The sequence below is a fragment of the Ovis canadensis genome, chromosome 16 (assembly GCF_042477335.2).
Source record: "Ovis canadensis isolate MfBH-ARS-UI-01 breed Bighorn chromosome 16, ARS-UI_OviCan_v2, whole genome shotgun sequence".
Taxonomy (NCBI): domain Eukaryota; kingdom Metazoa; phylum Chordata; class Mammalia; order Artiodactyla; family Bovidae; genus Ovis; species Ovis canadensis.
Window position 1 is genome coordinate 14,406,276 of NC_091260.1, and position 16,106 is coordinate 14,422,381.

Here is a 16,106-nt window from a genome sequence, read left to right on the forward strand (position 1 = left end):
TAGGTCTTCACTTTCTTGCCAGAGAAAAACAATTGGGAGAAACAGTAAAAGAACAGGGCCACACTCGAACCACCAACCCAACAGCCCCCAGAGTCTCTTCAATTAGTAGTTTATCTAGAAGTGGTTAAGTATGTGATGGTCTCTCCCATCCCAGGAACTTCAGAGCTTATAAACCATGGAAGGTCATGAGTTCCAAACATGGCTTGAGCAATCTCAGGTCCCACGTGTTCTTCCAGAACCTTGCCACTCCCCATCAAGAAGTGGAATCTATTTTCCCTCCCCTTGAGTTGAGCAAGACGTTATGGCTAATTTGATGAATATAACGCAATGGAAGTGACACCGCGTGACTGAGCTGTGATATTAGTCTTGTCTTGTCCTTGGACTGGGATTTACACCATCAGCTCCCCTGGTTCTTAGGGCTTCAGGCTCAGATTGGAATTACGCTTCTGGTTTTCTGGGTCTCCAGCCTGAGATGGCAGCTTATGGGACTTCTCAGTCTCCATCATCTTTCTCCCTCTCTCACTACACACACACACACACACACACACACACACACACATGCACACGCATACACCCTCTCTGTTCTATTTACCTGGAGAATCTTACTAATACAAGTATATATTGAGCAATTACTAAATGTAAATCCGATGCTCTAAACACGAATGATCTCATTTAATCTTCATACCAGGGACTTCCCTAGCGGTCCAGTGGTGAAGACTACGCACTTTCAACAAAGGGACTTGTGTCCAACCGCTGGTTGGAGAACTAAGATTCCGCATGCTGTGAGGTGCAGCCAAAACAAACAAACAAACAAAAACAGAAATAATCTTCACACCCAACTGGAGATAGAAACTATTTTCTCTTTCACATTTTACACACGAGAAGACTGAGAAACAGGGGTTAAGCTATTTGCCAAGTTCACAAAGCTAGTTAACTGGCAGAGCAGGGGTCCAAGCAGACCAGCTCAGCTGCCACAGCCTCTGGAATTTCTTTAGGTGGCCTTTTAACTCTCAGATACTTTTGTCTAGAAAAAACAACAACAGACAGCTTGTGTTAACAAAAGTAGTTTTAAATGCAACTTTTTTCATGTAAATGTGTTTGAATTTCTCCACGACTGTTCTTGATTGCATCCTGGCCTAGACTCTAGACCTAATTAATCATCTCTTTGGGTCCCCTTATTCTTTGTGGCAGCTACAATCCCTTTCTAGACAGAAAACCTTCAAGTCCTGCCCTAAGAGGAAAGCCAGGAGAGAAAAGGAGGGGTCCTGTTCCTGTTTGAATCAATTGTTTACTTAACCCTGTGGCTGAATTATAAACAGTTTGTTGGGGTGTTTTTTTTAAGGCTAAGGAGAGTTAAATTGGTTCAATGTAACGACTTAGAAGGGAGAGGGCTAAAGTCTGTCTGGGACTCCAAATGCGCAGGAATGTGTTCATCTTTTTTCCATATGTTTTGGTTTTTCTTTCATACTATATTAAAAGCAGCTATGAAGAAGGGGAGGAAGGAGAAAGGTAGAGGAGGAGATGGAGATGAATAGGAGGGGAGAGGGAGAAAAGTGGAGGAGGAGGAAAAGAAGGAAGCAGTTCCAGACATATCACCCAGCTCTTTAGAGATTCTAAATATAAAGTTCATGTTTGTTATACTTGGGGAAGAAGCTGATAGTCTCAGTTAAGGCAGTGCTGAAATATTCATATTACACTGAAATTACTGAAAGACTTACAAACCAGTTGGTTAATATCCATTGCTCCCAGCCTCCTGAGTGCTCCACCGTCACACTTCCTATGATGAAGACCTCCACACCACCTAGCAACCAAAGGGCAAGCTTGATCCTGCAGAGGGCTCTTGGGACCTGCTCCATTACTGAGGTGGCACTGCCCGATCTTCCTGCCTATTAGTGTTAGTCGCAAAGTTGTGTCTGACTCTTTGTGACCCCATGAACTTAGCCCACCAGCTCCTCTGTCCATGAAATTCTCCGGGCAAGAATACTAGAATGGGTAGCAATCCCGTCTCCAGGGGATCTTCCCAACCCAGGGACAGAACCCATGTCTCCTCCACTGCAGGTGAATTCCTTACTGTCTAAGTCACCAGGGAAGCCTCTTCCTACCTACAGTTTGTTAAATATTTTAACTATCATTTCTGGATGGAAATACCTATCCTGCAGCCTTGGAATCAGGCTGCTATTATCTTAAGTTTTCCTTGCTTTGTTCGCCTTTGACTGTTCCTGGCTGAGCATCCAATGGTCTGAGACCACCAGTAACCTGGCCAATTTGGATGTCACCAGTCAATGTGCCTTTGGCCATGTGCTCAAGACAAACAAAGCCAGACGAATGGTGTGCCATCTTGAAGGTGGGGATGGAAGTCATTAAGAAACTGAGAGAGCAGGAAATGGAAATGGTTCTGTAAAGTTCTCAGGGCAAGAAGAAAAACCAGAGGCTTTCTAGTTCAAATAACATAAATGCATACAATGATTCCCTGTTCAGGGTGCTGGACAGTTCACATGATATTCCAGTTTGTAAAATGCTTTCACATCCATGATCTCACCTGATCATCATGACAAATCTTTCAGTAGGCAGGACAGGGGTAATGGTTCCAGTTTCACAGAAAAGGAGATATAAATCCAGAGACCTGATGGGACATGCAAAGGTCCTAGAGCTAAGTTTTGAACTGTGGTGTGTAGATGCCAAGTCCAGCCCTCCAAGGTGCCTTCTTAGTGACAAGCAGCTGCTGCTGCTGCTGCTAAGTCGCTTCAGTCATGTCTGACTCTGTGTGACCCCATAGACAGCAGCCCACCAGGCTCCCCCATCCCTGGGATTCTCCAGGCAATAACACTGGAGTGGGTTGCCATTTCATTCTCCAATGCATGAAAGTGAAAAGTGAAAGTGAAGTCGCTCAGTCATGTCTGACTCTTAGCGACCCCATGGACTGCAGCCCACCAGGCTCCTCCATCCATGGTATTTTCTAAGCAAGAGTACTGGAGTGGGTTGCCATTGCCTTCTCCAGTGACAAGCAGGGAAGTACCCAAAAAGAGCAATCAAGTTGAGTCTGACATCAATAAAAATCTCTGGGTTTTTATAAGCACGTTACTCAGCTTGATTCTACTTTTCCTTCATTGCTCATGTGTCCTTAACGATAACCATGTGAGGACATCAGATAACACACTGCTGCCTACATTTTAAAATGAGGAAATGGGATCCCAGTGACATTCAGTGATTGACAAAGTCATACACACAGTGGGTGATGGCACAGCCAGGCTAGGGTGTCAGTGTTCTGAATCCTTCTCCAATGCTCATCACCATCCACTGCTGTACACACACCTCATGTCCTTCCAAACAAGGAAGGAGACAGTTTGGGTAAAGAAAACACTGAATGATCAGCCACTGGTTCTCCAGCATCATGGGAATGCAGATGATCTACAACATGAAATAATCTAGAAGAATTTTTCATTTAAGAACATGCTCTCAGGTAGGAAACCTGCCTCTTCCATTATGCTGTGTTCTGCTTCCAATGAAAAGTACGAGAGGAGGCTAAAAACATGTACGCTTACTGCTTCCACTACATGGTCTTACCTAACCATAACAACTGTTACACAAGAAAACTATCATCCACTTCCATCCACTTCACATGAATGAGGAGATAGGTCCTGAGGCATTTGCTCAGTCGTACAGGCAAGAATTTGCCTTCCCAAATACTCATGAACTTTGTAAGGAAGTGTCCCTTTAACATGATCCAGCTTTGCCATTAGAAGGGACGAGTATGAATTCTGGTTCCACTTCTCAGGCTCTGTGTGATCCAGAACCAGTTATTACCTTATTCCCTGAAATTGTTTCTTCATTTCTAAATACTGCAGGTAATATACCCTCTTCCCAAGAAGGTTAAGAGGATTAATAGCAACAGCTAGCATGTGTTGAGTGTTTGCTGCATGCTAGGTGCTATTTTATGCTCTTTCCATTTATTATCTCCATCAGCTGCTCTGAACATCCCTATGGGATCGGGTACTACTTTTTAGTCCCATTCTCCAGGTGAGAAATCTGAAGCTCAAAGCATTTAAGGGACACCTCCAAGTTAGGAGGTGGAAGGGCTAGTATTTTAAGTCAAGGAGTCTGATTCCACAGTCTAAGACATAATAAGAGCTCAATAAACAGTGTCTGTTTCATCATTAGGACTGGTAGTTGAGGTGAGTGTGAAACGAGCAAGTCACTGGGACCAACCTACACAATAGCTTAAATTACCCACCTAAGGTGCATAAATGGGAAAACGTCAAGGAATCCTTCATGGACACAGAGGTAATGTAAACATTGACAGGTTTTAAATTACCTGATGGAGGCCTCAGAGAGAAAGAGGTCACCTGTTCCACCTCCTAGCACACACAGGGTCCCACCTCATCTGTGGAAGGTTTGGGGGTCCACAGCCTTGTCTCTTCTCTAGGCTTGGGTGGGAGGATGATCTCAAGGAAGGGAGCATGGGTTTTAGAAACATTCAGAAGACAGAAGAGTCTGATTATTAAAGAACAAAACATTTTAAATAAATAAACTGAAGGCTATATGGACATAGTTATACAAACACACACACGCTTTTTCACAATTTTTCTTTTATCTTTCATATACTTCGCAAACACTCTCCTTGCAGCTGGCAAGCTGTTCCTCATTTTCCCACTTAGCTGAATGCCAATTGAACCACTCCCATACCCACCCCCAGTCTCTCATAACAGCTTAAGCTTCCAAGAGACAGCTTGACTCAAAATGCCATCCAGTCTTATGCCAGGGGGAGGACTAAGACTTGTCCAGCAGGAAGGGACAAAAAAGATAACAGCCAGAACCACCATCCCAGTAGAACAGTAAGATTACTACACGAGCACCTGCAGGGCATTTCTGCCTAAAGGTGGGCCTGCAACCTCTGAAAATTACTAGCCTATCAGTGAGTATGCCATGGGGCAAAAGGGTCTTTAGTATAAGTTCCTGGCCTCAACTTATGTTAAAAGTTAAATGTATGAGACAAATCAAGCAATTCATGTTACTTGTCTGCACCTGTTTTTCCTCTCTTAATAGTGCATAAGTACCTCACTTTGTCCTAAATTTCACTCCTATTTCAGCAAGAAACCTCAGAAACTCAAGGGGGAAAGACTCTGAAAATCTGAAAGCTCTCTGATTTACTTTTTTGGATTCAGATTCCTCTATCACCTGTCAATTTTGTCTATAATGTATTTATTCCTGTCCCAATTGTGTCACCTGAAGCCACATTTAATTGTAAAAAAAATTTGAGAAGTGTGATGCTCTTAAATGGGAATTGTGTTTCCATTTTTACAAAATAATTTAAAAATCATTTGTGTGTGTGTGACTGAATAAGCGTGAAAGTGCATGAAAAAATACATATCAGGTCATTAAAATTGTTTATGTGGGGTGAGGAAGTAGAAACAAAGAAGGGAGGCAAGTATCTTTCATAACTTTTGCTTTTTGTATAATAATGTTTTTGCATAATAACTTTTACTTATATGCTTTTCCAATTTTTAGGGGCTACCCACATTCCTTGGCTAGTGTCCCCCTTCTCTATCTCCAAAGCCAGCAATGACTCCGTGGAGTCTTTTTCACATCATATCACTTTGACACTGACTCTTCTGCTGCTCGTCCTTCACTGACACATTGAAGGATGCTGGTGACTACACTGGGCCCACCTGAATAATTTACAATTATCTTCCTATTTTAAGGTCAGCCGATTAATAACCTTAGTTCTATCTGCTTCTTTCATTTCCATTTGTCATGTAACCTAACATTTCACAGGTTTTGGAGATTAGGATGTGGACATCTTTGAGGGCTCTACCTACCACAAATTATGATCCCATTTATGCAAATATAGATATATATAAGACAACAAATGGTAGGTGGTCATCAAGATGACAGTGGTTATCTCAGGCAGTAAAAGTCAGCTCTCTTTCTTTTTTTCCTCAAATTTTAAGTAGTGTCTTATCATTTAAATATTTGTAAATTTATGTACAGAAAAAAGCAAAAAAGCTAGTTTCATTGGTGAAAATGATCAAAATGATCTGAACTCCCTCAAATACCACAGAGCTGGGCCCTGGATGGGGAGATCCAGCCTCAGAGGAACTTTGTAACCATTGAAGCTCCCCTATCAAACCTCCTTCTTCTGTACACAATAGGAGATACTGAGCCAAAGCAATAGTAGGACTCCCATCTGGTATTGTACTAACCCAATCAGAGTGATCCAAAGCCAAGCAGAATGTGCAGACTGACGGGTGTGCAGAAACCAACTTTCAGTGGCTCCACAGGAGCAGGGGGCGGTAGGAAGAGTATGAAGGCAACTCTGAGGGTCTTAGAACACACATCTCAAAGGAAGCCACTTGCCCCTCCTTCCCCTTCAGCCCACTGCAAAACGTCTGCTCATTCTGATCACCCTCCAGCTGTCTCTTTCCATACCCTGGGTCACTCTCACACACACCACTTTCAACTGCTCCATTTCCTCGTCTCAGAGGGTTGGAACACTGCTTCTTTAAGAGCATCCCCCATCCATTAATTCTTGCTCCAGAAGACAATGTGTGACATCAGCACTCCCCATATCATGAGACATCTATCAGGTGTGCAGCGAAACATATCACTCAGTGGTCAAAACATAGGAAAATAGGACAAAAACAAAACAAAATTCTTTTTGTTTTCCCTCTGCAGGACACCCCACAGCCCTTAAGGCTATAATGAGCACAATGTGCTATCGTGTGCATTACCATGCTCCAGGCGGTGGCTGTCGTAAGCAGCTAGCTAATCCACCTAAATGTTGAATCATGTTAGTGAAAGATAACTGATAAAACTAGTTGGATAAAATCCAATGGATGTGTTGGAAAACAGCATCAAAACATTTCCATATGGGACTTCCCTAGTGATCCAGTGGTTAAAAATCCACTTGCAAAGAGGAGAAAAGGGTTCAATACCTGATCAAGGAAATAAGATTCCACATGCCTTGGAGCAAATAAGCCCCCATGCCACAATTAGAGAGAAGCCCAATTCCCTCAGAGAAAGATCCTGCATGCCTCGATGAAGATCCTCTGTGTTACAACTAAGACTCGACAGAGCCAAAATAAAAAAATAAAAATCTGTATGATGATAGAGCATGATTAGGTACACCTAATCAGGGAGCCAGAGAAAGCCCAAGATGCCATCTAGTAAGCACAACTTTATTTTGAAGCTGAATAAAGGAACAGAAAGGGCAAGTGATTTGTCTTAAATCACATAGCTGCTGCTGCTGCTGCTGCTGCCAAGTCGCTTCAGTCGTGTCCAACTCTGTGCAACCCCATAGACGGCAGCCCGCTAGGCTCCCATGTTCCTGGGATTCTCCAGGCAAGAATACTGGAGAGGGTTGCCATTTCCTTCTCCAATGCATAAAAGTGAAAAGTGAAAGTGAAGTCACTCAGTTGTGTCAGACTCTTAGCAACCCCATGGACTGCAGCCCACCAGGCTCCTCTGTCCATGGGATTTTCCAGGCAAAAGTACTGGAGCGGGTTGCCATTGCCTTCTCCAAAGTCACATAGCTAGTTAATGGCAAAGTTGGAAATCTCTTTGCAGTGTACCACCTTGCTCACTATTTTGTGTTCAAGTTACCTCTAGCACACATAGAAAAGAGGCACACTTCATGAATCAGATCTGATGCAGATCACAAATTACCCCTGGATACTGTAAGCCTTATGTAAGTTGGTGTAATGGCTTTTTACCTCTTAAAGATATTTTAGATATTACAGTTAAGATGACTTGGGTATTTCGGTTTGTGAACGTGGTGAGACAACAGGTATGTAGAACTGTAATGCCCCTTAATGGTTTCTTCGTTACACATGGGACAAGAATTTCATCTACAATAATACAGAAAATGATTACCAGATATTTGAAAACTGCTCTGTTGAGGTTTAACTGACATACAAGAAACTCAATACAGTATACTAATGCATATATATGGAATTTAGAAAGATGGTAACAATAACCCTGTATGCGAGACAGCAAAAGAGACACAGATTTATACAACAGTGTTTGGACTCTGTGGGAGAGGGAGAGGGTAGGATGATTTGGGAGAATGGCATTGAAACATGTATAATATCATATAGGAAATGAATCGCCAGTCCAGGTTCGATGCATGATACTGGATGCTTGGGGCTGGTGCACTGAGATGACCCAGAGGGATGGTATGGGGAGGGAGGAGGTGGGGGGTTCAGGATGGGGAACACTTGTTTACCTGTGGTAGATTCATGTTGAGTATGGCAAAACCAATACAATATTGTAAAGTAATTAGCCTCCAATTAAAATAAATAAATTCATATTTAAAAACTAAATAAACATAATTAATAAACTACACACTTACAATTTGATAAGTTTTCACCCATGAAACTCTTATCACAAGGTAATAAAGAATCTTATCACAGTGATAAAGAATCCACCTGCCAATGTAGGATGTGCAGGAGACTTTGGTTCGATCCCTGGGTTGGGAAGATCCCCTGGAGAGGAAAGGGCAACCCACTCCAGTATTCTTGCCGGGATAATCCCATGGACAGAGAAGTCTGATGGGCTACAGTCCATAGGGCTGCAAAGAACTGGACATGACTGAATGACTATCACACACATATACCCATTACCCCCAAATATTTCTTCATGCTCCACTGTCATTCTGCTTTCTTGCCTCCTGCTCCCACTCCCCAACCCCAGCGGCCACTGATCTGTTTTCTATCACTACAGGTTAGTTGGCATTTTCAGCAATTTTATATAAATGGAAACATACAAACTACTTCAGTTTTGATTTGGCTTCTTTTACTTGGCATAATTTTTCTGAATTATATCCATATTGTTGCTGGCATCACTTGTTTATTCCCATTTATTGCCAAGCAGTATTCCACTATATGCATACATCACAATTTGTTTATCCAGTAAGCTATTGATGAACTTTTGGGTTACTTCCAGTTTGGGACTATTACAAATAAAGCAGTTACAAACATTCATTTACAAAACTTCATATGGGCATATACTTTCTTTTCTCTTGGGTAAAAACCTAAGAATTGAATGACTGGATAACATGTTAGGGTTTTTCTAAAGTACCATCTAATGTACCAACAACATGCCACATCTCTTTTCTAAAGGGACAGTACCATTTTATGCACCCAGCAGGAGCATGTGAGAATTCTAATTCCTCCACATCCTCACCAGCAAAGGGTAAAGTTACTCTTACTAATTTCAGTCATAATAATTATGAATTTAATTTTCATTTCTTTAATTACTAATTATATTGAACAAATTTTCATATACTTATGATTTCAGTGCTTTCTTTGATGAAATATAATTTCAAATCTTTTTTCTCATAACTAAGCTAGAACTCTTTATATACTCTGAATACATATAGCTTATCAAATATATGCTTTGCAAATATTTTCTACAAGTTTGTAACTTTTCATTTTCTTAGTATATTTCAAAACACAGAAGTTTTTTTAACATTGATAAAGTCAAATTTATCAAGTAGCAGCTTTCTTTTTTTATAATGTCTTTGTCATGGTTTGGAATTAGGGTGATGTTGGCACCAAAGAATGAGTAGGAAAGTATTTCCTCCTCATTTTTCTAGAAGAGTTTATATAGAATTGGCATTATTTTCTCCTCAAATATTAGGTGAAATTCACCAGTGAAACCATCTGGGTCTTGATGGCTTCTTTGTGGATAAACTTTTAATTACAAATTCAATTTCTAAAACAGACAAGCTATTCAGCTTATCTCTTTCTTTTTGAATGAGCTTTGGTAGTTTGTATCTTTCAAGAAAATTTTAAGTTGTTCAATTTATAGGAATAAAGTTGTTCATAATCTCTCCCTTGTTATTCTTTTAATATCTGTAGAATCTGTAATGGTATTATCTCAATGGTTCCTGATTTTGGTAATGTGTGTGTTCTTTTTGTCCTCAGTGGTTTGGATATACTTGATCAATTTTAATTATCTAAAAGAACTAGCTCTTATTTCATTGGTTTTCTCCATTTTTTGGTTTTATATCTCATTGATTTTTGCTTTAGTCTTTATTACTTCCTTTCTATACTGAGTTTGCTTTTAATTTGCTCTTCTTTTTCACATTTCTTATGGAAAAAGTGAATGCATTGATTTGAGACCTTTTTCTTTTTTAAAACAGTGATCTCTCGCTATATTTCTCCTAAGTATCTCTCTAGCATCATTCCACAAATGTTGATATGGTGTGTTTTCATTTTCACACTGTTCAAAATACTTTTTAATTTCTCTTTTTATTCAGAAGAGTATTATTTAGTTTCTAAATATTTGGAGGCTTTCTACACATCTTTCCAGGCTGGATTTATAATTTAATTTCACTGTAGTTAAAAAACATACTTTGCATGACTTTAATCCTTTTAAATTTACTGCAACTTGTTTTAAGACTTAGAATATGGTATATTTCGATAAATGTGCTGGAGACACTTGAGAAGCATGTGCATTTTACTGTTGCAGGGGTGGTGGAGTGGGTGGGGTATTTTACAAATGTCAGGACAAGTTCATTAGTAGGACTGTCCAAGTCTACTACATCGTTGCTGCCTATCTGTCTGCTCGTTGAGATGTACTTATTTCTCTCAGTATAATTGTTTTTCTTTCTATTTCTCTTCTTAGTTCTATCAGTTTTTCTTCATGTATTATAAAGCCCTCTTATTAGGGGCTTCATTTATCTAGGGTTGTTATGTCCTCTTAATAAAGTGGACGCTTTATCACCACGAAATGACCATTTTATCTCTGGTAGAGCTATTTTCTCTAAAAGCTTCTTTGCCTGAAGTTAATATAGTCACTCAGTTAGCTTTTTAAAAAAATATTTATTTATTTGGCTGTCTCGGGTCTTAGTTGCAGAACATGGGATCTTCATTGCATCATGTGGGAACTTTTGTTATAGCATGCAGATTCTGGTTTTGGTGCAAGGTCTCCAGAGCACACAGGCTCAATAATTGCGGCATGCAGGCTTTCTAGTTGTGGCAAGTGGGCTTAGTTGCTCCACGGCATGTAGGATCCGGTAATAATCAGGTTTGATCATTCCCTGATCAGGGATCAAACCTGTGTCCCCTGCATTGCAAGGTGGATTCTTCACTACTAAACCACCAGAGAAGTCCTGTGATTAGCTTTTGATTAGAGTCAGCATATTTTCCCCAACTTTTTACCTGTAATCTGTTTTTGCCTTTATATTTATTTAGTCTTTTTTTAGCTTTTATTTATTTTAATTGGAGGCTAATTACTTTACAATATTATAGCGGTTTCTGCCATACATTGACATGAATCAGCTTTGGGTTTACATGTGTTCCCCATCTTGAATCCCCCCTCCCACCTCCCTTCCCATCCCATCCCTCTGGGTCATCCCAGTGCAACAGCCCTGAGCACCCTGTCTCATGCATCAATATATTTAAACTGTGTTTTTTTGTAGACAACATCTAGTTGTTTTTTTTTTAATTGAACCTGAAAATCTGTGACTTTCAAATGGGCTTTTTAGACCATTTACAACTAGTGTGATTATTGATATGGCCAGGCTTAAGTCTATCATCTTGCTACTTGTTTCATATCAGTCTCCTTTTTCTTCATTCTCTTTTACCTCTTTTTCTGTGTTATTTTGAATTAATAACTTTTATTATTTCATCTTTTTACTGGCTTATTAGCTCTCTTTTCATTTTACTGGTTGCTTTAGGTTTGTAATATACATCTGTAACTTATTAAACTCTAGCTTCAAGTGACTTTTATAACACTTTATGTGTAAGACCTTGAAATACTATACTTCACTTCTGTCCTTTCAGGACTTTTGCCATTTTTGTCATACATTTTTACCTACACCTATGAAATAAAGCCCAGGACACATTAATATTACCATTGTTAAAGAATTTTTCTTTTGGAAACATTTACTTTATAAGAAAAAAGCTATACATGTAACCATATAGTATCATATCTGGTGCTTTCCATGCCTTTGTGTAGAAATTTCCATTTAGAAGCATTTTCATTCTGTCTAAAGAATTTCCTTTAACATTAAGCTAACTTTTTGTGGCACAAGTGTTCTGGTGATGAGTTCTTTTCTTGCTGTTTTTTTTTTTCCACATGTGAAACTGTCTTTACTCATCTTTAGTTTGAAAAGTATTTTCACTGCGCATACAGTTCTGGCTTTATAGGTTATTTATTTTTCCCTTTTAGTACTTAGATTGTTCCACTGCCTTTATGATTAAATTATTCCCAGTGAGAAATCTGCTGTCATCCATATCTTTGTTTCTTTGTATGGAATGTGCTTTTCTCTACCTACTTTTGATATTTCATCATTAGTTTTGAGCAATTTCATTATGGTATGCCATAATGTAGTTTCCTGAATATTTTTTGTGCTTGGGGTTCATGAAGGTTTGTGATATGTGGGTTTTTATCAAAATTGGAAAAATTTCAGCCATTAATTATTTTAAAAAATATTCCCTCCACCTCTTGAGGACTTAAAGTACTTGTATGTTAGGTTAATTGTACTTTTCCTATAACTCACTGATATTCTTTTTTTTTTTTTTTTTGCTGTGTTTCATTTTGGAGCATTTCTATATATTCAACTTCACCAATATTTTCTTTTGCAATATCTAATCTGGTATTAATCCCATCCAGTGTAGTTTCATCTCAAACACTGCACTTTTCATCTCTAAAAATTTGAATTGGCTCTTTTTCATGACTCTGATCATATGTTCAATCTTTCCTTTAAATTTGTGAGTATATGGAATACAGTCATAATAATGTTTTAATATCTTTGTCCACTATTATTGAAGATGTCATCTTCAGATTTCTAAGTTCTCTTTCTGTGCAGTTCTCTCTCCAGTATTCTGTCCTATGAACACTAGCTACCTTGGGCTCTACTCTCCAATTCATCTCTTCAACTCATGGAGTCCACCAGGCACTGGCAGTACTGGCTCTGTGCTGCAGCCTAGAAATTCCCTCAAGGTAGTAGCTGGGGCAATTTTAGGGCTTATCTCAATTATCCCTATCCTATGTGGATCACTGTTGTTTTCTGCTTAATGTCCATTATCTTGAAAATTGTTGTTTTACAATATTTTTCTATTTTATTTATTTATTTATTTATTTTCAGGCAGAAGAGTGAATCTGGTCCCTTTTACTCTACATTAAGTAAACATAGAAGTCCCCAATTATAACATTTTTATAAGACTTCCTTGGTTTTCCAGTAGCTTTGCTCTATTCTCTCTTTAAAACTGAATATTTGTATCCTCATCCTTCTTCCTCTGGGGGAATCTCATCCCAAAGTTTCAAGTAAATAGACATTAATAAATCCTAAATTTCTGTAATCATCTCAGTCCATTCTCCTAATTTCTAGATCTAACTACCCAATGGCTTGCTGGTTATCTTTTTCTAGATGTCCCATAAGTTGCATGAGCTCAACATACACAAAATAAATAGCCCCCTCCTACATACTCCTATCAACTCTTATTTAAATCTCCCTGTAGCATTCATCATACAGTTCCTTGACACTAAAAAGCTTCTCAATAAATATGCCAAATTAAATTGAATCCCACAGATAAGGGGATCTGTCAAAGGCAGTGAAGACAAATAGTCTAAGCTAAAATCTATCACACTAAACAGGGTCTGGTCCTTCTCTCTGAAACAATGGATTGGGAAGCAGAGCCAGTCTGGGGTGCTGGCTGACTTTCCATCTCTGTTAACTGTGAAGGAGATAACTGGGATAAGCAAGGATGGAAAATTAAGAGGAAAGAATGGAAGGAAGCCAACTTCCTAGGCTCCAAAATGCTAAACATTGCCTCTTAGAACTGTGTCCAAGTTAACTACTCATATTGCTCCCTTCTGTGCTGAATATATCAAATTCATTATACATTGCTTTTTAAAGTGTTCTTGAGTCACTTTATGTGAAGATGTTTCTTCTCACCAATCATATTATAAATTTCAACCAGACATAATAACACTTATTTCCCCAGTAACTTTGAGAGACTTTAAGAACAAGGACCATGCCTCTTTATCATAATAAATGCATCTCAATAATAAGGACCATGACTCTATTTTCCCCCAGGAGAAAGATAATGCATAAAAATATTGTTTATCTATACAAAAAGTAGAGATACAGGATTACTTTGGGGTCTGAAGTCCACATCTGGTTGTAAACCTCATTTTCACACATTCCCTATCCATGCTATAGCCATGGTCCAATCATACTGAGAAGCTGGGCTTTGGCAAAACAACTTCAGCTTGCCTAAAGCTTGTTTTCCAGGGAAATCCTGGCACAGCTTTTCTGGATGCAGACTTCGTGGCATGTTTTTCTGTCTTTAGGGAAAGTTCTCAGCATGTTCTGCCTCTGTACAAACTGGCTGGGTGGAGTTAAAGTTAACAAGAGATTTGAAGAGTAGGCCAGGCAGGTGTGAGGGCCTCTTCCAGCCATCCAAATAATAGACAATCTTTTCAATCATTTTGTCTGGTGCCCATGTCTGGTTCCTATGTCTGGTTCCTCTCAGAGAAGAGGCTGGGATGGCTCAGCCCTCCAAATTCTAAGACCCAATGTTACAGAGAGTGTAAAATAATTAGACCTGCCTTAGAAAACTATTGTTATAAAGAACAGTCCAAATTCTCAGCAACCACACTTAATCACATTCTGTTCTAGTAAAGTTTAATAAAAATTTCCAAACTAAAGGTGGAAAGCCAAGAGGTTTAAAATAAAGATAAAAAAATGATGTTTAGTAAACTAAAACAAACATGGGATATCATTACTTGCCTAAATTAACAATTTTTTTAAACTGATAATAGCCAGTTATTGGCAAAAGTATGAAAAAAAAACAGTAATTCTCCTATACTTTTGGTAGAAAATTTTAAAGGGCATTTTGGAAGTATCTATCAAAATTTACTGTAACTATACTTTTCAACTCAGCAACTCCAGTTTCAATTATCTGTTCTTGAGAATTACATTCTCATGTATACAAAGATACACACTCAAGGATGCTCAATTCAGCATAATTTTTTCCTTTTTTAAAAAAATTTATTTATTTTAATTGGAGGCTAATCACTTTACAAGACTGTAGTGGTTTTTGCCATACACTGATATGAATCAGGCATGGGTGTACATGTATCCCCCATCCTGAACCCCACCCCCCCCCCCGACCTCCCTGCCCATCCCATCCCTCAGGGTTGTCCCAGTGCACCGGCTCTGAGTGCCCTGTTTCATGCATCGAACTTGGACTGGTCATCTATTTCACATATAGTAATATAAACGTATCAATGCTATTCTCTCAAATCATCCCACCCTCGCCTTCTCCACAGAGTCCAAAAGTCTGTTCTTTATATCTGTGTCTCTTTTGCTGTCTTGCATATAGTGTCATCATTACCATCTTTCTAAATTCCATATACAAAAATTCAGCCTAATTTTTTAATATTTAAAAGTTATAATCTAAATCCTCATTAGTAAGAAGGGAAAATTATTCCATATATCCACATTATGAAATACTTTACCACAACTCAAAAGAATAAAGAGTCTCTCTGTATTATGACATTTTCTGAGAAATGCTGTTAAATAACAAAAACCATTACAAGATAATACGGATAGATGATCACATTCATGCAAAAAGTAAAAGAACCTTGGAACTCCATGTCTGTATACAAAATACACTTCTACAAGGCAGCACATCAAACTATTCACAATATTAATGCTGTGACTCCAAGAAAGTGAGTGAATAGGGAACAGTGAGAAAAGGGCAAAGAGAGAATTTTAAATTTTATTCTATACTTGCTTTAAAATTTAATAAAAAGGAACATTAATGAAAACTCCATGTCTATATACATCATCTCTGGAAGTGATGAGAGTTCAGATCTTTCTCAGAGGAAGTGTTTTTCTAGTCTGACTATGTGGTAGAATTACTTAAGGAATTAAAAAAAAATGGTCTCAACTCAGTCTCTGTAGGAAGTAGAATGCTGATACTTTATTTAGGTAGTACAGTCACAGGACAGTGAAGGTGAAGAGACAAGAAAATGGGCATAGAGACACACAATAATGTTATACAGTATTTCTTTTTGATGCTCACACTTCACAAAAAGTGCTGACAATATAGAGCAGTTGCTCAACAGGACTTCTCCAGATATGTAAGAAG